Source organism: Leptonychotes weddellii, chromosome 2, assembly GCF_054177405.1.
Source record: "Leptonychotes weddellii isolate Sample4059 chromosome 2, ASM5417740v2, whole genome shotgun sequence".
NCBI lineage: Eukaryota > Metazoa > Chordata > Mammalia > Carnivora > Phocidae > Leptonychotes > Leptonychotes weddellii.
Genome location: NC_138370.1, coordinates 137,135,585 through 137,162,682, shown reverse-complemented (window position 1 = coordinate 137,162,682; position 27,098 = coordinate 137,135,585). Strand labels below are relative to the sequence as shown.

At 39.5% G+C, this 27,098-nt stretch overlaps 1 pseudogene; it reads right to left on the bottom strand.

Annotated features, from left to right (window-relative positions):
* Nucleotides 1-393: 393 nt before the first annotated feature.
* On the bottom strand, nt 394-2,247 carry LOC145720356 (nicotinamide/nicotinic acid mononucleotide adenylyltransferase 3 pseudogene; annotated as a pseudogene).
* Between the last annotated feature and the right edge of the window lie 24,851 nt (nt 2,248-27,098).

The window sequence follows — 27,098 nt, the reverse complement described above, 5'->3', positions numbered from 1 at the left end:
TGCATAACCAAGGGTTTAATGATTATGGCAACCTATGAATTGGTGTATCTTTTTTTTTAATTTTTAAAAATTTTTTTGATGTCAATTTATTATTTATCTCTTTGCCAATATTCACACAGGCAGGCGGTCATAAAACAATCAAAAAGATCCTCTAAAATAGTCAAGGCATCTGTTTTACCTCAGTTCCTTTTTAGAAACCTGGAAATCAGGAGCCGTGACATTTATAAAAAAGTTGTGTTAAAAATACCTGCCATATCAAAAATATTGTTTGTGGGTCACTCTTTAAAAGATTTTAAATTGTATCTACAGCTTAGGCAGGCAGACGGTGGTTCTTGAGGGAAGATTCGATGTAAATCGGCAAAGGACTGCTTCCAAATTTTTGACTCCTCAATTATTATTTTGTTGGAATAAGCCTTTGAGAAAGCCCACTGTTCAGTAATTAGCATCCTGTCCAGTCTCTCCAATCAAGACCATCATGTTTCACCTGGCCTTAGTTAAAAAAATGCGTGTGGGCAGTTCTGATCTGACCCTCAGGGGCCCTGCCTTGTGTGGAACTGCCTTCAGTGCGCATGCCCGAGTCACCATTTACCAAATAAGAAGGCCTGTGCAGCGAGAGATTTTGAGAGCTGTGGTCTAGTTCTAGTGACCTGTGCCATTTTAACTTCTTTGGTAAATGTCCATTCTTGAGATGTAGGCACTTGCTCCTCCTTCCAAAAGAAGGTATCTCTTCCTTGGACAGAAGACTCCTCTTAAATAAACTCATTGCCTAAAAAAACAAAGGAAAAATGAAAAAGAAAAAAAAAGCCAAAGACCTTAACTGCCCTTTCCTCCAGAGGAGCTCTGTGGAGTGGCTGGCTCTCCCCAGCTTGTCTTTCCTTCATTCGTCTGGGTGCTACTGCCTTTCCTGGAACTGTCCCTGGTGTAGAGGTTGTGGTCCTTGATGTAGGGGATGACAGCGTCCGGGAGCAGGTACTTCACGCTGTGCCCCTGGCTCAAGGCCCGCCTGATGTACGTGGATCTGAGCTCATTCTGCACGGGCTCCCTGGCTAGGTGAATGTTGCACCAGTACCTGTGCAGGATGGGCGAGCCCGAGATATATTCCTCTGGGTTGTGACCTGTCCGGCTCCCACACAGCGCGCCAAACTTCTCCACTATCTCCTGGATGTGTGTGTCTTTCCAGAGGCTGGGGTTCTGGAAGGTCTTCAGGACATCTGCCCCACAGAGGAGCTTCAGCTCAGGCACAGCTCTGGGGGCTGTGGAACGAGCCCTGCCATGGTCTAGGCCTTCCTTTTGGGGCAGAGACCTAAGCAGTTCGCTGTGATGATGCCTCAGCACCTTCACTGTCTCCATCCACTGCACCTGCTCACTCTCCCAGGGGCCCACCCAGGCCCAGTTGGATGTCTGCAGGGCCAGCCAGGCCATGGCCACCCAGTGGTGGGCAGCCACGAGGTCTTTCTTCCTGTAGTTGTCATTGACAGACAGGAGAGATGATACCCCTGATCACCTGGTACATTCCTGTTTGATGTAGGTGGTCTCAGGCCACCTCAAACAAGCGCAGGTGCATGTTGGGGATGGGACTGAAGGAGCCACAGGCCAGGAGCACCACTGGGATGCGGATCTTCATCTTGTCAGGCACATCCACACCCATGGCAGTGGCCACCCTGCCTGCGCATGGCGGGGCTCCGCAGAGGTTCTCTGCGAGCCTCGGGGGACTGCCAAGGACTGGGGTATCCGTTGTACTGAACCCGGGCTCCTGGCCTGCGTTCAGCCCTACCCCAGACCACCGCGTGGGATGGCTCCTGCTCTGGCGACGCAAGGCCCCAGGATGAGCCTGCCCTGTCCCTGAATTGGCATATCTTAATCCCACACCACATTGTGTCTTTAGATTCTAGAAGAGTTTAGCGAAATAATCAAAAGCAAAGGAATTTGAACTTTTTTCTTAGTTTCAGAAAGAATTTCTATAAATTTCACAGTTGAGTTCTCTTAAAGTAAAGGCTGTTTTAAAAGAGTGAACAAGGTACTTTACACAGATCTCTCAGCTCTCAAAATAGACCTGTGAGATTCAGATGCAAAAAGGAGCCATAATTTCTTCTCTCACAGGTGCAGTACAAATAAAATGATTTCCACTTGTTTTTCTTGTCACTTTAGCCACTACCATATCTTTATTATAGCTATGTGTCTCCCTCCTCTTTGCCCTGCCAATTGCTCCTAAGATTTCCCACAGTTCTTGTCTGAGAAGTAAACTTATAAATTACCTGACAGTAAAGTCAGGGGATAAGTAAATCACCATCCAGTCATCACAAAATCAAAATGTTTATGATATGTTAAACCTTTAACAAGTCAGTTGCTTCTTTTGAAAAATGTGTCTGTTCTCCTTCATGCTGAGAACAACCGAGTCACTTCATGAATTTTGCTCTTGATATAAGACTAAAGGCACAATGTCTTCAGGTGATAAATTATGTCAAACATCTAATAAGATGGCTAAGCAGCATTAATGTCTTTTTATTTTTAGGAATCTTATTTCATAGTTTAATTCCCTGTAGAACAGAGTTGAGCTCTGTGTCTTTGGTAGCTCAAGTAGATAACGTAAAATTTGTCCTGGAGTTTCAGGGAGTAAAAGTTTAGGCCCTACAGGCCCTGAGCCATTTATGCTGTCACCAGACATTTTCCTCCTAAGTAGTCTTCAGAATTATGCGGTATGTGCGTGTATATGTATATGTGTGTCCATCTGTTCTAAGAGTTGTTCATCAGACCCCAGTTTGTTAATGACTGTTGTTCCTGCTTGACTTCAGTGAATTTTGCTCACGGATGACAAACTGGGGAGCATATTTGTCAAACCCAAGTTCTTTTACAAAGCCAAAAGTAGAGAGCTTGAAAAAAGATTTCAAAGAAGTATTTGGACATTAGAGTTGAGCAAGAATGTTCAAATTTGCCGAGAGTGATAGTCACTGCAAACAATGGGCTCATTGAGCCTTGAGGAACTCAAGCAAGGCTACCAATTTCCAGATGAAGAATTTAATACTAGAGGAACGTGTTGGCCTATTAAATATAGAAATCCATTTCTGAGAATGGTTGATAATTGGATCCTTACAAAAAGGCAGTTTCTCACAGGAAGTTTCAAAATGATTAAAGAAAACATTCCCGAGCCTTTCCAAATGGTATAACTAGTAATCAGATGTAATGTGAATACTCTTTGTTGAGCTGAAAATAAAGAAGAAAAATATTCTTTTAACCCTGCCTCCCCATTTCTCTCTCTCAATCTCTCTCTCTCTCTCTTTCTCTCTCATGCACACACACACATACACACACGCCCTACATATGTACATGTAGAGTCCACATAATGCTTTTTTAAACTTAGGTATTTCTGAGGATGAGAGTTTCAGAATAAAATATCCTATCTGGCCATGTCTCATCCTGTTTCCTATCTCAAACAGCTCTTCCCCAGCTTACGAATAAGCTCCAAATAGAACTTCAGTATTTTTGGGTTGTCCAACTAACTAATAATCATTTCTTTTTCTTTTTCTTTTAAGATTTATTTATTTGTTTTACAGAGAGAGAGAGCATGCACACACGTGCAGAGGGAGAGAATTTCAAGCAGACTCCCTGTTGAGCATGGAGCCCCACTCAGGGCCGGAGATCATGACCTGAGCTGAAGCCGAGAGTTGGGTGCTTAACTGACTGGGCCACCCAGGCTCCCCTAATCATTTATTTTTCTTGTGTATGAGTATTGCTAAAGAAAGTTGATTAATTCTCTCAAAGATTAGGTTCATCTTGACATCTTTATTTTAGCTCTAAACACAAGGTGAAGGGCCAAAAAGACTTTGGTGAGTGTAGCTGGGAGATGAGCAGTCTTTTAACGCCCTCTGTTTAGAACCTCCATTATCATTTTTCTCATACAATGAATCAGATCATCCTCTTTTCATTAGCCAGCCCTCCCAATGGCTTGGTCTGCTTCAAATGGATTGCTAGCTGCAGATCATGCATGCTCAAATATCTCATCATTTCCACATAATTCCCCTAATTGAGAAACTTGTACTTTCATTGCGTCCTCAAAAAGCAATTTCCTAATGACTTATTAAAATAATGCCATTTGCCAGTCTTTTAAAAAGTCCCACTTTTGCATGGTGTCATGCTATAATTAGTAATAAAGCATCAGTGATTAAGCTGAATACCAATTTGAGGCATTTGCACAGCCTTAACGCCTTAACGGAGTTTGGTCACTAATAGGGTATGGCACTTTGCTTGTTCCTTGATACCTGAATGCTGCAGCAATATCTAGATCCTCGGATTACCTTGAAATGTTGATTTCAGACTCTTGAAACCATGGCAACAGTTGGTTCAAATGAATCCCGGAGCTTTAAAAAACCAAGATTTTGTTGTTGAATTTCTTTGCTTTTTTTTTTAACCCCTTGGTCATAAAACTCATGAGAAAATAGTTACAGCCAGACTTTGTATAAATGTGTTATCCGTTCACCTTTCTATAGAAAAGGGCAGACCACAGGTATGATTACTTTCCCACCAGGGAGAGAAGGGAAAACTGATATGGGGGTCCCATGACTGGTGTTTAAAGGTTACATGATAGTACAGTAGCAGAGTAGTAAAGAAAACAGTGTAGTATTAGAATCCACCTAGTTGTTTAAGCTTAGAAATCTCCCCTCCCATATCCACCTCAATACCAAAAACTTCAAATTCTACAGACAAAATATTTTTTGTATTTCTTCCCTCCTCCTCATTCTCGTTACCACTTCCCTAATCTAGGCAATAGCCCATTAGCCCAGCTTCCTGCCTCTCATCTGGCACCTTTTATTTTATTTTTTAAAATTATTTTTTAAAATTTAAATTCAAGTTAGTTAACATATAGTATAGTACTGGTTTCAGGAGTAGAACTTAGTGATTCATCACTTATAACCCCCAGTGCTCATCCCAACAGAGTGCCCTCTTTAATACTCATCACCCACTTAGCCCATCCCCATCCACCTCCCCTCTAGCAACTCTCTAGTTTGCTAACTAACTAATATAGTTTGTTCTCTATATTTGAGAGTCTTCTATGGTTTGCCTCCCTCTCTGTTTTTATCTTATTTTATTTTTCCTTCCCTTCCCCTATATTCATCTGTTTTGTTTCTTAAATTCCACATGAGTGAAAGCAAATGGTATTTGTCTTTCTCTGAATGACATATTTTGCTTAGCATAATGCACTCTAGTTCCATCCACATTGTTGCAAATGGCAAGATTTCATTCTTTTTGATGGCTGAGTAATATTCCATTATATATGTAAATATGCACGCATGCGCGCACACACACACATCTTTTTTTTTTTAAAGATTTTATTTATTTATTTGAGACAGAGAGAATGAGAGAGAGAGAGAGAGCACATGAGAGGGGGGAGGGTCAGAGGGAGAAGCAGGCTCCCTGCCGAGCGGAGAGCCCGATGCGGGACTCGATCCAGGGACTCCAGGATCATGACCTGAGCCGAAGGCAGTCGCTTAACCAACTGAGCCACCCAGGCGCCCCACACACACATCTTCTTTATCCATTTATCAGTTGATGGTGGGCATTTGGGCTCTTCATGTTTTGGCATTGTGGATAGTGCTGCTGTAAACATTGTGGTGATTATGTCCCTTTGAATCAGCACTTTTGTATCCTTTGGATAAAGACCTAGTAATGTAATTTCTGGGTTGTAGGGTAGTTCTATTTTTAACTTTTTGAGGAACCCCCATACTGTTTTTTCAGAGTGGCTACACCAGTTTGCATTTCCAGCAACAGTGCAAAAGTGTTCCCCTTTCTCCACATTCTCACCAATATCTGTTGTTTCCTGAGTTGTTACTTGTAGCCATTCTGACAGGTGTGAGGTAGTATCTCATTGTAGTTTTGATTTGTATTTCCATGTTGATGAGTGATGTTGAGCATCTTTTCATGTGTCTCTTAGCCATTTGTATATATATCTTCTTTGGAGAAATGTCTGTTCATGTCTTCTGCCCATTTCTTAACTGGATTATTTATTTTTGGGGTGTTGATTTTGATGAGTTCTTTATAGATTCCAGATACTAGCCCTTTATCTGATATGTTATTTGCAGATATCTTCTCTCATTCCATCGGTTGCTTTTTAGTTTTATTGATTGTTTCTTTCACTGTGCAGAAGCCTTTATCATGATGAAGTTCCAGTAGTTCATTTTTACTTTTTTTTCACTTGCCCCTGGTGACGTGTCTAGTAAGAAGTTGCTGTGGCTGAGGTCAAAGAAGTTATTGCCTGTTTTCTCCTTGAGGATTTTGATGGTTTCCTGTCTTATAGTTAGGTCTTTTCATCCATTTTGAATTTATTTTTGTGTATGGTATAAAAAAGTGGTCCAGTGTCATTCTTTTGCCTGTTGTCCGGTTTTCCCAACATCATTTGTTGAAGAGACTGTCCTTTCCCCATTGGATATTCTTTCTTGCTTTGTTAAAGATTAACCGACCATATAGTTATGGGTCCACCTCTGGATTCTCTGTTCTTTTCTATTGATCTATATGTCTGTTTTTGTGCCAGTACCATACTGTCTCAATGATTACAGCTTTATAATACAGCTTAAAGTCTGGGATTGTGATGCCTCCCACTTTGCTTTTCTCTTTCAACATTACTTTGGCTATTCGGAGTCTTTTAAGATCTGTTACAAATTTTAGGGTTGTTTGTTCTAGCTCTGTGAAAAATGCTGGTGTTATTTTGATCGGGATTGTATTAAAGGTGTAGATTGCTCAGATAGTGTAGATGTTTTAACAATATTTGTTCTTCCAATCCATGAGCATGGAATGTTTTTCCATTTCTTTGTGTCTTCTCCAATTTCTTTCATAAGTGTTCTATAGTTTTCAGAGTACAGATCTTTTACCTCTTTGGTTAGGTTTAGTCCTAGGTATCTTATGGTTTTAGGTACAATTATAAAGGGGATTGATTCCTTGATTTCTCTTTCTGCTGTTTCATTATTGATGTATAGAAATGCAACAGATTTCTGTTCATTGATTTAATATCCTGCAACTTTGCCTAATTCATAGATAGGTTATAGCAATTTTTTGATGGAGTCTTTTGGGTTTTCTACTTAGAGTATCATCTAGACTGCAATTGGTGAAAAATTGACTACTTCCTTGCCGATTTGGATGTCTTTTATTTCTTTTTATTGTCTGATTGATGAGGCTAGGACTTCTAGTACAGTATTGAACGACAATGGTGAGAGTGGACCTCCCTGTCATGTTCCTGACCTTGGGGGAAAAGTTCTCAGTTTTTTCCCCAGTGAGGGTGATATTCGCTGTGGGTGTTTCATATATGGCCTTTATGATGTTGAGGTATGTTTCTTCAATCCCTATTTTCTTGAGTTTTTTTTTTTATAAAGAAAGGATACTGTGTTTTGCCAAATGCTTTTTCTGCATCTATTAGGAGGATCATATAGTTCTTATTCTTTCTTTTATTTATTTTTATTTATATTTAAAGATTTTATTTATTTTGAGAGAGACAGAGTGTACACATGCCAGCATGGAGAGAAGCAGAGGGGGAGGGAGATGAAGGGGGAAAGAATCCCAAGTAGACTCCATGCTGAGCATAGAGTTCAATATGGGGCTTGATCTCAAGACCCTGAGATCATGACCTGAGCTGAAACCAAGAGTAGGATGCTTAATTGACTGAGTCACCCAGGCGACCCTATCTTTCATTAATGTGATGTATCACACTGATTGATTTGTAGATACTGAACCACCCCTGCAGCCCAGGAATAAGTCCCACTTGATCATGGTGAATAATCCTTTTAATGTACTATTGGATTCAATTAGTATCTTGTTGAGAATTTTTCTGTTCATGTTCATCAGGTATATTGGTCTGTATTTCTCCTTTTTAGTGGGGTCTTTGTCTGGTTTTGGAATTCTGGCCTCATAGAATGAGTTTGGAAGTTTTCCTTCCAATTCTATTTTGTGGAACAGCTTCAGCAGAGTAGGTATTACTTCTTCATTAAATGTTTGATAGAATTCTCTTGGAAAGGGCGCCTGGGTGGCTCAGTTGGTTAAGCAACTGCCTTCGGCTCAGGTCATGATCCTGGAGTCCCGGGATCGAGTCCCGCATCAGGCTCCCTGCTCAGCGGGGGGTCTGCTTCTCCCTCTGACCCTCTTCCCTCTTGTGCTGTCTCTCATTCTCTCTCTCAAATAAATAAGAAATAAAAAAAAATCTTAAAAAAAAAAAAGAATTCTCTTGGGAAGCCTGGACTGTTGTTTGTTGGGATATTTTTGATTACTGATTCAATTTCTTTGCTGGTTATGGGTCTGTTCAAGTATTCTACCTCTTCCTTCTTCAGTTTTGGTAGTTTATATGTTTCTAGGAATTTATCCATTTCTTCCAGACTGCCCAATTTGTTGCCATATAATTGTTCATTATATTTTCTTATAATTGTTTATATTTCTGCATTGTTGGTTGTGATCTCTCCTCTTTCATTCATGATTTTATTTATTTGGGTCCTTTGTCCTTTCTTTTTGATAAGTCTGGCTAAGGGTTTATCAATTTAATTCTTTCAGAAAACCAGCTCTTTGTTTCATTGATCTATTCTACTGTTTTTTTATTTCTGTATCATTTATTTCAGCTCTAATCTTAATTATTTCCTTTCTTCTGCTGGTTTTAGGCTTTATGTGCTGTTCTTTTTCTAGCTCCTTTAGGTGTAAGGTTTAATCTGGCACCTTTTAAATCCATCATCATGTTTAGTTGATGCCTGAGTGATTTTGCTACTTGAAAACCCGTAATGGATCTCCGTTACCTTTAGAATAAAATCTGAATTTTTGACATGATTCAAGGCTTTCTAAAAACTGGCTCAAGCCTAACTTTTTAAGCTTTCTCTGTTCATTTCTCCTTATGCATCCCAAATTCTAGATGTATCAGATTATTAATATTTCCTGAATAGAGCTTGTCATTTCTTTTCTTTCTGACTTTGTTTTTACTATTCCATCTAGGATATCCTTTCCTCATCTGGTCCGTCTGATAGCCATCAAGAATTCTTCAAGTCTTACTTCAAATGTCCTCTCTTTTCTAAGTTTTCTCTGACATCCCTGCCCCTTTCTGTACTTCCCAGCAAACCGTGGGCCATATTAATATTACATCCATATTAGATTTCATTTTAATGCACATTTCTACTTTTTTCTGCTGCATTATTTACTCTTTGAAGTCTAGGAACTTGCCACATTTACCCCTTTGTGCCTAACATTTAGTACAATGCTTGTCACATGATAAAATTCTGGTGTTTATTGAGATGAGCTGAATTATCACTAAAACTGATTCTATAGCCATCCCTCATTGAAATAGCTCAAGACAAAATGGTGAAGAAGTAAAAACTTGTTTTCATTGTCTTCTTTCTTCTTTTCAACCTAACCTTCTTATCAGTCTAATTCCAACATTATTCTTGTAGCTTTGATCAGCATGAAGAGACCACAGTTGGACTGCCTTCAGAATAATCTCCACAGTTTGTACACAACCTGAGCAAATGCAAAAGGAGGGGAGTCCAGTACAAAGGTTAGGAAAGCATAAAAAGGACAAGTCAGGGTTAATGTTTTGACGCTAATATTGGATGAACCCTCCTCAAGGACCTCTGCCATATTCTTCTTCTTACCCATCTTCTCTCTTTGTCTTTAATGTCCTGGACAAACGCAAATTTCATGTCTTTACAGACTGTTACATTCAACAACTCTCTCAGACTCTATATGTAATCCTTTTCCTTCTCCCTTTTGGAGAATTTTCTTCTTTTTTTTTCCTTCTAGATTTCTGATGCCTCATGGCAAATAGGTAAATTAATACGATCACTTGAGAACAGGAGGTGGTCATGGTCCACTAGCAGTTATCTGATCTTCAATAGCATCTGAAAATAGAAGAGATTAAATTCCAGGGCTACATTTTTCCCCCTTGAGAAGGTGCCTACATATACTTATTAAAGAACCTTAATCATTTTACCCTGGAATCCCCAGTGCTATATTGTCTCATCCCAGGGGTCAGAAAGTTGTCCAGCAGAAGCAAAATCTTCATCTCAGGATCTTCTCTGTTTATGAATTTTATTTTATTTTTATTTTTTATTTTTTAAAGATTTTTATTTATTTATTGAGAGAGAGAGAATGATAGAGAGAGAGAGCATGAGAGGGAGGAGGGTCAGAGGGAGAAGCAGACTCCCTGCTGAGCAGGAAGCCCGATGTGGGATTCGATCCTGGGACTCCAGGATCATGACCTGAGCCAAAGGCGGTCGCTTAACCAACTGAGCCACCCAGGTGCCCCTGTGAATTTTATTTTTATTAAAGATTTATTTATTTGTGAGACAGAGAGAGAGAGAGCAGGCACATGCAAGTGTGGGGGGTGGGCAAAGGGAGAGGGAGAGAGTAACTCAGTCAGACTCCATGCTCAGTGTGAAGCCTGCTGAGTCCCACACAGGGCTTGATCTCAAGACCCTGAGATCAGGACTTGAGCCAAAACCAAGAGGTGGATGCTTAACTGACTGTGCCACCCAGGCGCCCCTGAATTTTTTTTTAAAGCTATTTGGCAAAAGAAGGGTAGAGAGAGAACAATAACAGGAAAAGTTAATTCTTTTTCCAGCTGGGGCAGGTCCAGAAGTAGTAGGGATGCTTCACACAGTTTGCATTTTCCTATCCTTTGTCTTCTGTCTAGGCTTCTTTAACTCTTAAATCCATGTTGTTCTATTGTTAGTTTTACCTTTCCTGCTCATCGGTTCCATCATCTTTACTTAAATATTTCTTAGTTAATTTTTGAGTGATTCATTTATTCAGTCATTGATTTCAATAAAATTTAATTGAACATCTACTGTATTAGTTAAGATGAATAATACTAACTATTGTAACAAGAATCTCAGTAGCCTAGCACAGTGGTTTGTTTCTTGGTCACCTGAAGTCCAGTCTGAATGTTGCTGCTGAGACTGCTCACCTTATAAGGGTGATTCAGGGATTTGATCTCTTCCATCTTACGGCATTGCCATATTCAGCGATATAACAGTTCTATGCTTTAGCCACATGGATAGAGAACCTTTGAAAGGTTGCTTGGGATGTGATATGGGCAGGTTTGGTAGTGCGGTATACTACATGCATTCACATTCTATTGGATGGAACTCGGTCACATGCTTACATGTTCCAGGCTGGCAGTGGGCAGATTCAAGAGGGGTGTGGGAAATCTCTAATTGTATATCAAGAATGGAGAGGAGAACTGATGAATACAATGTCAGACACTTTGCTAAGTATTGGAAATTTAAAAAAATGAGTAAGAAACAATTGTAGTATGAGGAGCTCACGTCCAGGCCACCAGGCACATATAAACAGAAAATTAAATATAATATGGCATTAATAGTTACTGAGTGTATACTTTCCTCCATGTACTATATTAAGCCCTTAATATGGTGGCCCTTAATTAATTTATTCCTTATAATAGTCCCATGAGGTAGGTACTTTTATTATCCCTATTTCATAGATAAGGAAACTGAAGCACAAGGGTTTAAGAAATTTGCCTAGAGTCATACTACAAATAAGTGGCTGAGCTAAGTTTCAAAACTAGGCAGTCTATCTTTAAAGTTTGAATACTTAATAATTACATTATACTACAATAAAGAGATGCACAGGAGGCTAGAGGACTACAAGGGAGACCCAGCTGGTTGTGGGATTAAAAGGCTTTATGTAGCAGGCACTACCTGAACTGAGGTGTAATGGTGGAGTTGGAATTAATCCAGTTTCTGGGCAGGAAGAATTAAAGCAGAGGAAAAAGGGTGGATAAAGGTAGTGCAGTGACAGATATCTTGGTGTATTTTAAGATCTGTAGGTGGTTTGATGCCATAGGTTAAGATCCAGGCTGGAAGTTGGGAGAGACTAGCTGTAGAGATAGATGAGGCCAGGTCATCGAAGGCATTTTATGCAGTGTTAAGGAGCTCACCACTTAACCTTAGTGATTGCAGCTCTTGAAAATTTCATTTAGAGGATTTAAATAATCAAATTTACATTTTACTTACAATCCACTGGTGGCTATGTGAAGGATGGGTTGGAGTGGACCAAAAGTGCTGGCTGAAAGATCAGTTAAGAGGGTTTTAAAGTAGTCCAGGAAAGCCAAACTTTAATACATTTTGTTTTCTTTCTTATTACACAGAGAATATAAAATAATAATAAATGGCTGAGTATCACTTACCATACCACTCATTTGTCCTCATAACAACCATGTGAAAGAGGTATTGTTATTATCCCCGTCTTACAGTTGAGGAAATTGAGGCACAGGTTGTGTATATGAGTGGCTAGTAATTAATGACACCAAAATTCAACCATCTGTGATCTGGCTCAAGGGCTGACCTCTAGTATATGGTCTATATACTAGTATATAGTATACAATTAACCCCTAGTATATAGTCTCCTCATATGAAGTAATGTTACAATTTATTAAAGTTACAAAAAGCTGGATGTGTTACATGGGTAAGGGGAGGAAGGTGGGATTGGGAAGCAGAATCAACAAGAAGTAAGCCAGTCAGAGGGTACAGGGACCTTCTCCTGAGGGGCCAGAAAGCCTGAGTCTTGGAGACAAGATTGAATGGTTAGGTGTGCTTCATTCTACAGAAGAAAAAACTTAGGCACAGAAGGATTAAGTGACTCACCCAAGGTCCCATAACTAGTAAGTCACAGAAAGAGGATTAAACTCAGGTAGTTATTGGGGCGCCTGGGTGGCTCAGTCGTTAAGCGTCTGCCTTCGGCTCAGGTCATGATCCCAGGGTCCTGGGATCAAGCCCCGCATCGGGCTCCCCACTCTGCAGGAAGCCTGCTTCTCCCTCTCCCACTCCCCCTGCTTGTGTTCCCTCTCTCGCTGTCTCTCTCTCTGTCAAATAAATAAATAAAATTAAAAAAAAAAATTTAATAAAAAAAATAAACTCAGGTAGTTATTAATGGAGTCCATATTCTGTATCACCCTGCATTGTTGCCTCTCTTTGTTCCATACCCAGTAAGTTATTGAGAGTGAAAAGCATTTCCTAGAATATGAGGAAGTCTTGGGTCAACACAAAATTTAACAAGCCTACTTTCACAGTTATCAGTAAACACTTTTCTATCAATGATAAAACAGGAGTAGCTGTAGAATATACATATTCTTGGTAAGAGTGGGAGCCATTTTTCACAGTTTGCTAATGAATTACTCCTCCCAGATATCATAAGGTCTTTAAAAATATATATTTATGTCTAATCTGGTGGTGTATGGCAGTGTCCTAACTCTCTCAGAGCTCTCTTGGGGCTTCCTTGTGTTCGTTTTCTATTATCCTGGGGGTATGCAGCCCCTCGCTCTGAGCCACCATAAACAGGGCTGACTATAGAATATGTGGGGCCCAGGGCAATATGAAAATGGGGGCTCCTTGCTCAAAAATTGGTAAGGACTTCAAGATGGCAAGAACAGAAAACTAAACCAAGCTTGGGGATCTCCTGAGTGTGGGGCCTTGTGTGGCCGCACAGATCACACACCTATGAAGTAAGCCCTGGCAGTGTCCCTGTCCAGCACTTAGCTTCGTAGTTCCTGAAGGCATTGTCTGGGGTGCCTCGTTCTGTGGATCCCTAAATTCATGGTGTTTGTGTCTCCAAAATGCTCATTCTGCTCACTGGGGGGCTTGTCATCTTTAAGGCTTTCTCAGTTTCCTTCATTGTCCAGGGATGTAGATGAGAATGACCCTGAGAGGACCCTGTTCTTTCTCCTGGAAGGCAGGCTGCCCATCTTAGTCAGATCCTGCCTCTCTGCCTGATGGCGTCTTGGTGCACAGTTAAGATGATGGGTGGGAGGAAAGATTGGAACTCAGTGGCCTTTGGGTTTTAAGAATATGATAAAGAGTGAGAAGAAAATATATTTTCAGTACATGTAACTGTCACAGGGTAAGTGTCCAGAATATATACAGAACCCGTATAAAATCAATAAGAGAAAGGCAACTCAGTAGAAAAATAGGTAAAAAACTTAAGCACTTCACTCAAGAGAAATTATGAATAGCCAACAATCTTATACACATTATAAACATTCTTTTGTATATATTTAATAAAAACAGCAGCAGCAAAGATTAAGGAAAGGCTTAACATCAAAGCAATTAGGAACATAGCTTCCAAAAAAAATATTTTCTTTAAAAATAAGTTAAAAGAACCAGTAAATTTTTGTATAAAAAGCATCTACCCTCCCCTGATGTGAGTTGCATGATAAGATGAAAGCATGCAGGGGCGCCTGGGTGCCTTGGTTGTTGAGCGTCTGACTTTGGCTTGTGTCATAACCCCAGGGTCCTGGGATCGAGCCCCGCATCTGGTTCCCTGCTCCGCGGGAAGCCTGCTTCTCCCTCTCCCACTCCCCCTGCTTGTGTTCCCTCTCTGGCTGTGTCTCTATCAAATAAATAAATAAAATCTTTAAAAAAAAAGATGAAAGCATGCAAAATTGATTTAGAAACCACTCCTGTAGCATAAATATCCCTTTATTCACTGTGTTGGTCAAAATATTTAATTGTGGCACTTTATTCTTCCATTTCAATGTAAGAAAAGCATCATTTTGCTGGTGAAGTTATGCTCTCATATTACAATGGGGGCAGATGTCTGCACTTAATCCGAGAAATTATTGACATTTCAGTATCGCAAATACCCTTCATAGTACTTGATAACGGACTGTGTAAGTGGACCCTTCGACCTCTCTGACAAATTCGGCCGAATCGGTAATATGTACCCATCTACAAACTGAGATGCCATACGCTCCATGTAGCTTTCCCCTTGGGGCTGGATGCTAACTGGTCAAGCTTTATTAGGCCCTCATTGCTTACTGAGTCTACCATTTCCTTATTATTTATTCTTTACCAGCCCTGAAGACTAGGGCTCGACTGCAGCTCCCATTTTGCAGGGAAGGTGGTGAGAGGCAAGGTCATTTGCTAAAGGTGGACGAGTGTGGCAGTGACAGGCCTGAGATTAGAGCCTACAGTCCTGGGGGGTAATTTGGATTCCACCGCCTCTGTGAATGGATGCTGGCTCTGTGTTCATCATGCGCTCTCATTGAGGTTGCTGAAGCATTTCATGAACAGAAATCTTTTTCCTCCTGGGTCTCTCTGGCCCTTACAGGATGTATTGTACCACTTAGCACCTATATTACTCTTGTATGTTTCTGGTTTCTTCTTTAAATGTTCCATTTATGCAAAGGAGTTGAGTCCCTAATAAAATTGTGAGTGCCTTAACATCAAGAAACATGTTTTTTTCATTTCTTTTGGTATCCTCTCTATCACCACAGTGTTAGGCATGTTTGGTAAACCCTCAATAAATAGGGTTCTTGTTCTCTGATCCCTTTGTAAATTAGGTGACCAAAACACAGGATTCCAATTTGCTTTACAAAATTAAATTTTGCTTTTATCACAAGGGATCTGTGTTTGGGCTGCTTTTGAAATAGGACTATATTTAACACAACTCAGTTTGGACGTAATTTCATGTGTATGCATTTAGCAGGGATGGTATATGGAGTAATCAACTTAGGGGATCATTTGATTCTGTAAAAAAATACAGAAAATGTGCTCTGTACTCCCCATGAATATTTGCTTGGGAAGCTGAAATGGTGTAAAGTACCATCATCCCTTGTCAGTTCTAATGTTAGATTTCTTACTTAACTAAATGTGTCTGGCCTATATGACTTCCAGGTTTGAAAGGAAAATGAAGGAAAGGACAAGGGAATTGGACTGCTTACCCATGGATAGTGGGAATAAATGTGAAAAATACTAATCCTGAGTTTGAATTATTTAAAAAAATGATTAGTCATGTAAGATGATCTCTGTCCTTCCCTTTTTTGCTTTCTTCTTTTCTTCTTCAAGCCTTTCAAGTATTTCATTTTGTTTGATATGGAAACTCCTAAGTATCAAATCCATCAACCCCAGCCTGACAAGTTGCACAGCTTCCCCAGGCAGAGCTGATATGCACCAATTCCCACTGATCGACATAGCAGTTGGCATCCATACTGAGTTGTCAGTCTCTGTACCATACTGGTTGTTAAAGATTTTGACTATAACCCATCCCCTGTCATACATGATATAGGCTGACCACATATTTGGGTTCTCTTCTATCACAGTGTTCTCGCCGAACCTTTCTCTTCAGCTCTACTTTGGATTTCCAAAGTTGAAGATGAACAGACTGTAGTGGAACTTTATTATTTTTGCTTGCCCAGCCTCTATTGATTGTGCTTCTGGTAACAGGACTCAGATTTTGTTTGGGGCTCATTCCTCCTCATCTCAGCCCATGTGAGGTCCCAGTAGAACTGACTCCATTCCCAACATGTGTTCCAGACGTGGTCCCATTGGTTCAGTATGATGTGATCCCCTCATGCTTATTAGATGCTCTGAATTATTTCCTGGGACCACTGGTCCAGAAGTAAATCTTCACTTTCACTGGTCTTGGAGATTAAGGATGGAGGATCTGGGGCTGCTGTAGCCAACATGGTAGAAGTGGAGTCCAAGAGGATGGAGTCAGCACAAAGGCCCAGAACCAGATAATGGAGAGCGAGACAAACCTAGGCCTTACATATTGGTTGAAGCTCTGTATCCAGGTACTCCTAAAGCCAGTTCTACTCTTGGAGGTTTGCTGTTGTTTTTGTTTGTTTTTAAAGTACAGAGAGTTCCCATATACCTCTTCCCCCTATGCTTTCCTTCAACCTCCTTCACTGTCATCTTTCATGTACCCAGAGTGGTACATTTGTTGTAGTGGATGAACCTACATTGACACATCATTATCACCCCACATCCATAGTTTACTTTAGGGTTCACTCTTTGTGTTGTGCATTCTATAGGTTTTGATAGGTGTATAATGACATGTATCCACATTATATTATTGTACAGAATAGTTTCACTGCCCAATTCATCACTCCCTTACCCCTAACCCTTGGTAACCAGTGATCTTTTTGCTCTCACCATAGTTTTGCCTTTTCCAGAATGCCATGTATTTGGAATCATACAGTATGTAGCTTTTTCAGATTGGCTTCTTTCACTTAGTAATATATATTTAAGTCTTTTCTTCCATGTCTTTTTGTGGCTTAACACCTCACTTCTTTTTAGCACTGAATAATATTCCATTGTTTGGATGTACCACAATTTATCCATTCATTTACTAAAGGATAGCTTGGTTGTTTTACAAGTTTTGGCAGTTATGAATAAAGCAGCTATAAACATTTGTGTGTAGGTTTTTGTGTGGACGTAAGTCCCTTGGTATTTTTAGACATAAATTTCCCCCTTTGCTTCAACCATTTTGGATTAGGTTTTCTCTTATAAGCAAGTAGAAGATACTAATGATATACAGAGGCAGGATTATAAACTGTCCAAGATGTTCTTGATGTTCTTTTCTGCCTGACCTCATTTCAGGTACCCACTCTTAATCTTTTTTTTTAAGATTTTATTTATTTATTTGACAGAGAGCGAGAGAGCACAAGCGGGGGGAAGGGGCAGAAGAAGAGGGAGAAACAGGCCCCCCTGCTGAGCAGGGAGCCCTATATGGGGGTTAATCTTTTCATCCTCCCTTTTATTAAGTAAGTAAGGAAGTGTAATCTACATATTATTACTGTCATCTTTAGACTAATTATTCTGTTTCCAAAACTGGCCTCTCTGTCTTCAGTCTTGTTTTCCTTCCAATTTTTCTTCTACCATGCAGTCAGAGGGATTTTTCTGATTTGTGAAATAAATCACTCTTCTGCTTATCTTTGCCCTTCTAGTCCATGTTATACTACTGTTCTTGGGGTAAAAATCCAGTTACCAACCATGGCCCATAGGCCCTTGGATGATCTAGTCTCCCCGTTTTTAAATAAAAAAATTTAAATTCAATTAGCTAAGATATAGTACATCATTAGTTTTGATATAATGTTCAGTGATTCATTAGTTGAATATGACACCCAGTGCTCATCATATCACGTGCCCTCTTTAATTCCCATCACCCAGTTACCCCATCCCCCTCTCCCCATCCCTTTCTACAACCCTCAGTTTGTTTCCTGGAGTCAAGAGTCTCATATGGTTTGTCTTCCTCTCTGATTCCTTCCCATTTGGTTTTCCGTCCCTTCCCCTATTGTCCTCTGCACTATTTTTTATGTTCCACATGTGAGTGAAACCATATAATTGTCTTTCTCTGATTGACTTATTTCACTTAGCATAATCCCCTCCAGTACCATCCACGTCGATGTAAATGGTAGATATTCATCCTTTCTGTTGGCTGAGTAATATTTCATTGTATATATGAACCACATCTTTATCCATTCATCTGTTGAAGGACATCTCGGCTCCTTCCACAGTTTGGCTGTTGTGGACATTGCTGCTATGAACACTGGGGTGTATGTGCCCCTTCTTTTTACTACATCTGTATCTTTGGGATAAATACCCAGTAGTGTAATTGCTGGGTTGTAAGGTAGCTCTATTTTTAACATCCTGAGGAACCTCCGTACTGTTTTCCAGAGTGACTGTACCAGTTTGCATTCCTACCAACAGTGTAAGAGGGTTCCCCTTTCTCTGCATCCTTGCAAACATTTGTTCCCTGTCTTGTTAATTTTTGCCATTCTAACTGGTGTAAGGTGGTATCTCGTGGTTTTGATTTGTATTTCCCTGATGCTGAGTGATGTTGAGCATTTTTTCATGTATCTGTTGGCCATTTGAATGTCTTCTTTGGAGAAGTGTCTGTTCATGTCTTCTGCCCATTTCTTGACTGGATTTTTGTTTTTTGGGTGTTGAGTTTGAGAAGCTCTTTATAGATCTTGGATACCAGCCCTTTATCTGTAATGTCATTTGCAAATATCTTCTCCCATTCCATAGGGGGCCTTTTAGTTTTGTTGATTGTTTCATTTGCTGTACAAAAGCTTTTTAGTCCCCTTCTCTCAGCACTTTGCTCTCTTGGTTCTCCTGTCAATTCCATGACAGTTGCGGTACCACTGAGTCTTTGTATATGCTGTTATCTTTGCCTTGGAGACATGTACCTGTGACCCTCCTCCCCTCTTGGCCAACTCTCACTATCCTTCACTTCTCAATTCAGATATTACATCTTTCAGAAGGCCTTCCCTGATTCCTTACTCTGGGTTAGGTCTCTCTACTATAAGTATCTCATAATGTGTGTACTTAGCATTCAGTAGCACAATGAATTATTGAGGTATCCCAGCTGCTCTGGAGACAGCCTCTGATGTGAAACACTTCCTGAAACCAAACCTCAAACTCACAAATGCATGGGTAGGTGGGTGGGTGGGGAGCTGGGTTGGGAGTCCCAGATTTATTAAAGGCAAGACGGGGAGAAAGTGGGTGGTCCTCAGAGCTGAGGGGTGGAGTAGGTAAGGGAGAGGAGAAGACTATGAAACAACATGGAGGAATGGAGGAGGGCAAACTTAATGTACTACGTACTTTTATGCATCTCTCTGGGAAGTATGTTCATCCCGTGAGATGGACATGATTCTCTTCATTTTCCAGAAGAGGTTGGGAGATGTATGACAATTACCCAAGTCTAACAAGCAATTAGCAAGAGGCGGAGTTGATAGGATTGCCAGATTTAGGAAGTAAAAACACAGGATGCCTAGTTAAATTTGAATTTCAGATAAACAACAAATACTTTTTTAGTGTAAGTATGTCCTAATTATTAATTGTTTATCTGAAATTCAAATTTAACTGGGTGTCCAGTATTTCACTGAGCAACTCTAAAAGGTAGGACAGTCTCTACTATAGTAATGGCAGCTAACTTCACAGGCAGGATAAACCGGCCACGTTAGTCTAATCGGTAGTTGAGAATATTGAATATGAGAAAGCAGTGGCAGACCAATAGTATCAAAGTGATAATGGAACTGTGCAGTTCTCATATCCTTAGTGTCAGTAAAGTGTCCTGTCAAAAAACCACTAGGTGGTAAGTTTCCAGAAAGGTCACACATTTTGACCTGCATCACAGTTACAGGAATTTTAGGAAACAGCCTTAAATCCTTTTGGAACAAACTGAGATGTCAGTTAATCTGAAATTGATCTCCCAAGGAAGTATTCCAAAATATGGAAATTTTTTTGAAAAGATGCCCATAATTTATAAGTATATATCCTCACAAATGTGGAAATAACACCAGAAAGATGATTATATCCACTCCTTGGAATATTTTGCAGTTGTGATGACAAAGGGTCATTAATAACATGAGAAATGCAACAAGGTGGGATACATAACTGTATATACCGAATGATCACAGCTGTTTGAAAGGGAAAAAAATGAAGAAAGAATGGAAACTTAAGAGAAAAGATTGACAAGAATTACCCCAGATGTTGAAAGTGCTTTTCTGTGGGCAGTTATAAGAGATCTGTTCCCTTTTTTCAACTTTTCTGTATTTTTCAAAATTTTAATCAATGGCATATATTACTTTTGTAGTGAAAACTGTCAGTGTTTTATTTTAAAAGAGAGAAAGGGGGTACTGTTATTAATTATTTGTTGTTATATCTGTTTTCCACAGTAGATACAAACTTTTCGCATTGAATTTGGCATATAGTAGACATGCAGTAAGTAATTATTGAATGAATGATGACAGGTAGTATGTCTGTGTTCTTTGTTACTGTATTTGCTATATCCAATTAAAGAGAGTTGAATGAATGGGAGATTTTGGCTCTTGGTGGTTTTGGACAAGCCTCCTAGACTTTCTGGGACTCTGTTTCCTCACTCGTAAATTCAGGGCTTGGACTGTGAGCTCTATGGTGGTCTCCAGAAGCTAAAAAATGTCATGATTATTTGATTATACAAGGTACAGACTGTCAGGCAGCAAGGGTAGCAGCCAGTTCCGGATCTCATAATTCCAGGCCACTTCTTATCTCGAGATGTCTCTACTTTAGGATCAGGCAAGCCTTTTATGATGGACTATTTTATGAGACTTCAGAACTGCCCAGTTTGTACAGGGATCACTCATGATTAAATCCACTGCTTTCTGTATTTCAAAGATTTTATTTTACATCGCTCCTATGCTTTCTGAATTATTGCTTTGTCCGGTAAGGGTAGCAGCGTCTGGCCTATTTTAAAATTGGTGGTAGTTGTCAGCTGCTCTCTAGAGTTGGCTAGACAGTTTGGATGTTGAGCTGACCAGGTTCTTCTATTGATACAATTGCTATTTTGCATTTGGACACTCAAAGAGGTATTTCATACAAAAACAAATTACCAAGAAAAAAGGGAAACTCAGAAACCCTTTATATTCAGGATTTTGTTTACCCATTTGAGGCACATTCATAGATAAAATGGAAACGTACTCAGCTGAGCTGGTTACATTAGGGAGGCCATTTCTGGGTTAAGCAATTTTTATGGTGGGTAAGGCCTTCTTATTTTTAAGATTGTTGATGTCACTCTCAAAAAATTGTCTTCCAAACTCTTTGCTTATAATAAGAGATGGTTAGCAGCTATTTACTACCTTAGGTCAACAGCCCTTAAAATATTTTCTTAGTTTTTAATAATATATAATATTATTTTTACCTTTTCCTAAAAACTTCTTGGTTTCCTTGACAGAAATAATTTCAATTTTTATGTGGATAGTTTATTTTTCAAGAAAACAAGAATGCTCCCAAACATGGGTAGGATAATTCTATTACAACAGTAATCAGCTGAAAATGACATTGGTCCAAGGTTAAGTCAGTTGTGGAAGTATAAGGAAGGTTGTGTTACCAAAGCAACATGTTGTAGCTTCCTCCGTAGTCTCCCAAGGTTTACTCTCTAGTTCCTCTAGGAGAGGTTCAAATAGAGATAAAGACATAGCAGTAAAGTAATAAATTCGTGAAAAAAATCCAAATATACAAAGTAAGGAAAATTTTTTTCTTTAATCATAAATTTAAAACATCTTTGCTTGAGGCACCTGGGTGGCTCAGTCAGTTAAGCATCTGCCTTCAGCTCGGGTCATGATCCCAGGGTCCTGGGATCGAGCCCCACTTTGGGCTGAGCAGGGAACCTCCTTCTCCCTCTCCTCCCCTGCTAGTGCTCTCTCTCGCTATCTCTGTCACTATCTCTTTCTCGCTCAAATTAATAACTAAAATCTTAAAAAAAATCTGTGTTTATAGCATACAAACACAAATGCACATGAAAAACCAGCAATAGTTTGATCTTATAAAAGAACACCCTGTTTTTTGAAACCTTGCATCAACATCAAATTTACTCCCTCCAATTAGTACCTAACTCTCTAACGTGTTTAGCCTTCCCCTCACAAAAGTTTATTGATTTTTTTCCACAAACATTCCATTATTTCAGAAAAAGAGAATATCAGATATTGAACTAGCATAAACATTCATATAGCTGGGTACTTGGCTATTCCAGTCCTTCCTCTCCAGCTATTGGGTTTTGACTGTAATTGTTAGAAACTGAATATAAAGGAAGAGGAGGCATCAATATCTATTGCAGGAGCAGTTTCTTCCAATCTCCTCACTCGCAAATCGAGGGGAAAAAATAAAAATGAAAGAACCCATTTCTGCTTTCTCTAATAAGGATGTGGATGTTGAATTTAAATTTATCCATTGGAGGAGGGATAGTTGGCTTGAGAGGATTTGGAGAATGAGGTGGGAAAACATTCCTCAGTTCAGTGAAGGCCCACAAAACCCATAGGCTTTTATGGGAAAAATATGGAATGAGATAGTGTGTTCTTCAATAGGCCAGGAGGTAGGTCAGTAATTTATGCACATATTCATAATTGTTTCTTTTTTTTGTGACTTTCGGACATAATTCCAGTTCATGTCTTAGCTCTAAATGTCCCAACTATAGATAAGGCAAGCCTTTTATGAGAGACTATTTTATGAGACTTCAGAATTATACAGGAATTGTACAGGGATCACTTATATTAAATATGGTCACAACCTATTTTTTCATGCTCTCACCTCTCTCCCTGATCTCTCCTGAATTTTAGACTCTAGCACTGTTCTACTTGAGAGTCTATAAATATATCACGTGGTTCCATCCTTTTATGGTGTGCATATATGGTTCGCCATCCCACTGTCTTCATTCCCCCATCTCCAAATCATACTTGAAGACGTGGTTGAAATGTCATTTCTCTCTGAGATCTTTTCAGATTCCTTCAGGCAGAAATAACTGCATCCAATCTGTGACCCCACTGCAATTTCAAAATTCTTTTTAAAGAGTACTCATTATATTTTAGGTAGATATTTGTATCAATCTTGTCCACTAGACTGTGAGCTCCTTGAGAACATGCTAATATGTTAAATCATAAAACACTGGATACAAAGTAGGCAACTAACTTTTATCTTCCATTTCCTTTCTGCCTGTGTGTGGCAGGATGGGATTTTTCTCCCCCTTCTTCTTTGTTTTTTTTTAAAATTTATTTATTTATTTATTTGAGAGAGAGAGAGAGAGAGAGAGAGAAACAGCATGAGAGGGGATAGGGTCAGAGGGAGAAGCAAGCTCCCCGCTGAGCCGGGAGCCCGATGTGGGACTCGATCCCAGGACTCCGGGATCATGACCTGAGCCGAAGGCAGTCGCTTAACCAACTGAGCCACCCAGGCGCCCCCCCTTCTTCTTTGTTAACCACAGTAAAGAAACAGTGACTTTGCATAACATATATCCAACTTAAACTATAAGAGGCTGTCAATATTAGCAAGATAAAGATTTGTCTTGTTCTACTCTGAAAGATGTAGAGACCTAAGCTTTCTCCTTTGGTGAACTGTAGGGTTCTTTTCCTACCTGACAAGGACAGAGCCTTGATTGGCATTCATGGTTTCAGGGACATTGCAAAATATCTGTGAGATGAAAATGAGACAAAAGTGGACCTTGGGGAATTGAGGGAAATGGAAGGGATCCATAGAAAGCAGGAATTCTTGGATTTTTTTTTTTTTATGAGATACCCATATGGAGAGAAATATGACTTAGAGAAAAGATTGAATAGATCCTTTCTAATTTCTTTAGGATTTTGTTTGTTCATGGTTATTTAAAAAGGGATTGTTTTAATGTACTATGCTTTACATGGGAGTCTGAGAGTCTCTTTTAATGGTGTCTTTTCCTCTTCTTTTCCTTGTTTGCACCACATGCAATTCTTGGCCTCGTCTTTTCCATTTCCTTTCCTACACCCGGAGTCTCAACTCCATCTTCATGGCTCAACCCTGATTTAGCACTTCTGTGCCATAAGAAATAAGCATAGGTCCAATCTGTGTGAACTGGTGTCCCCTTACCTGCCCCCACCCCCATTCTCCTAGCACCAGGGGTTAAAATTTCTACCTGTCCAGTGAAAAAGGGCCTTGGAGTCAGAATGTAAGTTGAGTTATAGAAAATAAAGTATTATTTTTTTGCACATTTATGTTTGTGGATTATGAAGCATCCTTGCCAACTTTTTAACATTTCTTTCTTTTTTGGATTACAAAGCAAACATATCTGTTATATACATGTTAAGAATATAGAAAAACATAAAAAAAGCCCATTAATAATTCTATTATTTTATCCATATTTTGAGGTATAAAAAGCAAATAAATGGAAGTTTCCCTCCTCCACTCATGTCCTCATCCATAACACCTATTTATTGCTATCCAGTCTATAATTTCTTTTAATATATTTAATACATTTATTTACTTCTATAATTGAACAGTTCCAAAATATTAATGGAATACCTTGAGTGTAGAACATTGTAGTGGATTCTATGAAGCTGTGTGTATGTAATGGAAAGCTTGATTCTTACCCTTGAGGAATCAGTTAACTGCTTGTCAGAAAGATAGATGTGAAAAAGATGAAAATATTTTAAAAAGAAATATGTAACTACACACAAACAGTTTCAGTAAAACAGATTGAGTTATTTCTTAGGAATAGGTTAAGATTTTAGGGAAAAGAAATCTATCTTTTTTTCAGGTCCTCCAGTGACATTTAGTACTTATTATATCTTTGAAGTTACTACATTGAGTCACACACTCAGAAATCTAATCAACTGAAATACTATGTGGCTTTATAAAGAAAATGAAAAATCTCTTTTTTTCTAGGCCAACTATAGGAATCACCCCTTATCTTTTTGGTTCTATCTGTCTTCCCAACAGCACTGTTTGAGACTGGGCATGAAGAATGATTGGAAAGACAAGCCCCTCTGTGGTACTGACAGGAAGTGGGTAAATACAGTGGTCTTTCATCTTACAAAAATAAATAACATTTCCTCATTCCCTCATCTTGATTTAGGCTTGATTGAGCATGAAAGGGGAATTTTCTTCCTCCTTTCAGAGTAGCATTTATGAACCTCTAAATGGAAGTCCCTCTATCTGCTTCTTCGCTCAGATGAGGGGCCTCGCTTCCATATCCTCAGAGTATACTACATGGACCATGGACTGCCAGGCGGGAGATGCAGATCCTATTTCTGGCACTGCCCCCTGGCTTGCTCTGTGACCTGGTATAAATCACTTACATCTCTCCATTTCCCCTATGGCAAGACAGCTGCTGAAACATTCACTACTGTCTCCAGTGTCACAGCCACTCTCTTGCTACAGGCTTGAGAACAGGACAGAGTTGTGTCACTTGTCAGAGGAATCAGGCAGTCAGTTACTCATTTTTTCTAATATGATTGAATCGCTCTGGATAAATCCACCAGAGGCTCAGAAGCAGATGGTGTGATTTTTCACTTTACCCAATTAAAAAAAAGAAAAAAAAAATTCTCAAAACCTACAAAACATCCACAAAACACTCAAGTAAAGTTTTGGGAAGTTTTAAGAATTAGATCTTTGGTCCTCCCTGGAATATATATATATTTGGCTTTGAAATGAGAATTTTGGAAATTCTTTGAATGATAAAACTTGAGGATTAGAAGAAATCTTGGAAATAATCACAATCTGCTGATTAGAATCAACCAAGGAACTTTAACAAGAATATAGATCCGCATATTCTAAATGAAATGTATTTTTTTATTCAGGAGGCCCAGGCATCTGCCTTCTGAGGAAACTCCTCAGAAAAGTCTGATGGTCAGATAGGTTAGGGAACCATGGATCAAGTCCACTAAATTGGACACTTATGTTCTATTTCCGTGTGTTTGAATACTTCCAGATTTGGGGAAATCATTACTTATAGAGAGAGTAAATTCTATTTTGGAATTGTTTGGGAAATTATTTATTATCTCCTTTGATTAGGAACTAAAACAGTATTTCTACCTCAATTGCTGCTACCACTGGTAAATGTTAATATTTATTGAGTACTTTTCTGTATATCAGATACCCTTTTAAAGAGTGACCAACCATCCCGGTGTGTTTGGTACTGTCACAGTTTGTCTTTATCCCTTTTAATTCTCACAGTCAGGTTATGAGATAAATCCTGTTCTTGACCTCCCTTAACATTTGAGGAAACCAAGGTACAAATAAAAGAAAAGTTTGCCTTAGGTGACTCAGCATGTAAGCTGAGACGTGGACTTAGAACCCAGACAGTTCAATTCAAGAGCCCCTTTTCTTTTATCATTGTTCATTCACCAAGAGTCATTCTTCCGTCTTTATTTCTCGACAGATTCACTGTCGCTTGTGCAATGGGCCCTTTCAAGCAGTCCTGTGTAGTGCTCTGTGGTTGGACCTGCTTAATACTGGCCTTTCTGGATGACAAAATCTAACTTGCTATAGTGCTGTGGGAATTAATATGAGTCTTCCTCCCAGTTTTTTATACAGGTAAAAATTGGTTATAAAATAAATACCATATGCAATGGCCTCAAAGGAGAAGATAAGCCACGGCAGAATAAACCTGAGTTGAGAGGTTTAGGGCATGTGTGGAAGGAGACACGTGCCTGGCTGCCAACTAGGCTGTTGGCTTAGGAGTGTTTATGATGTAATTGTGTATGAGTCTCAAGGTTAGAGGTTTTATTTTACTATTACTATTCTTCTACTTTAGCATCAGTTGGTAGTGCTCTCAGCTTGTGTTCTTTTTTTTTTTTTTTTTAAAGATTTTATTTATTTATTTGACAGAGAGAAACCAGCGAGAGAGGGAACACAAGCAGGGGGAGAGGGAGAAGCAGGCTCCCCGCAGAGCAGGGAGCCTGATGCGGGGCTCGATCCCAGGACCCTGGGATCCTGACCTGAGCCGAAGGCAGACGCTTAACGACTGAGCCACCCAGGCGCCCCTCAGCTTGTGTTCTATTACCTGACCCTCACTGTTTTAAAAAAATACCCCGAAGAAATTTGAATGCTGGCTGAATATTT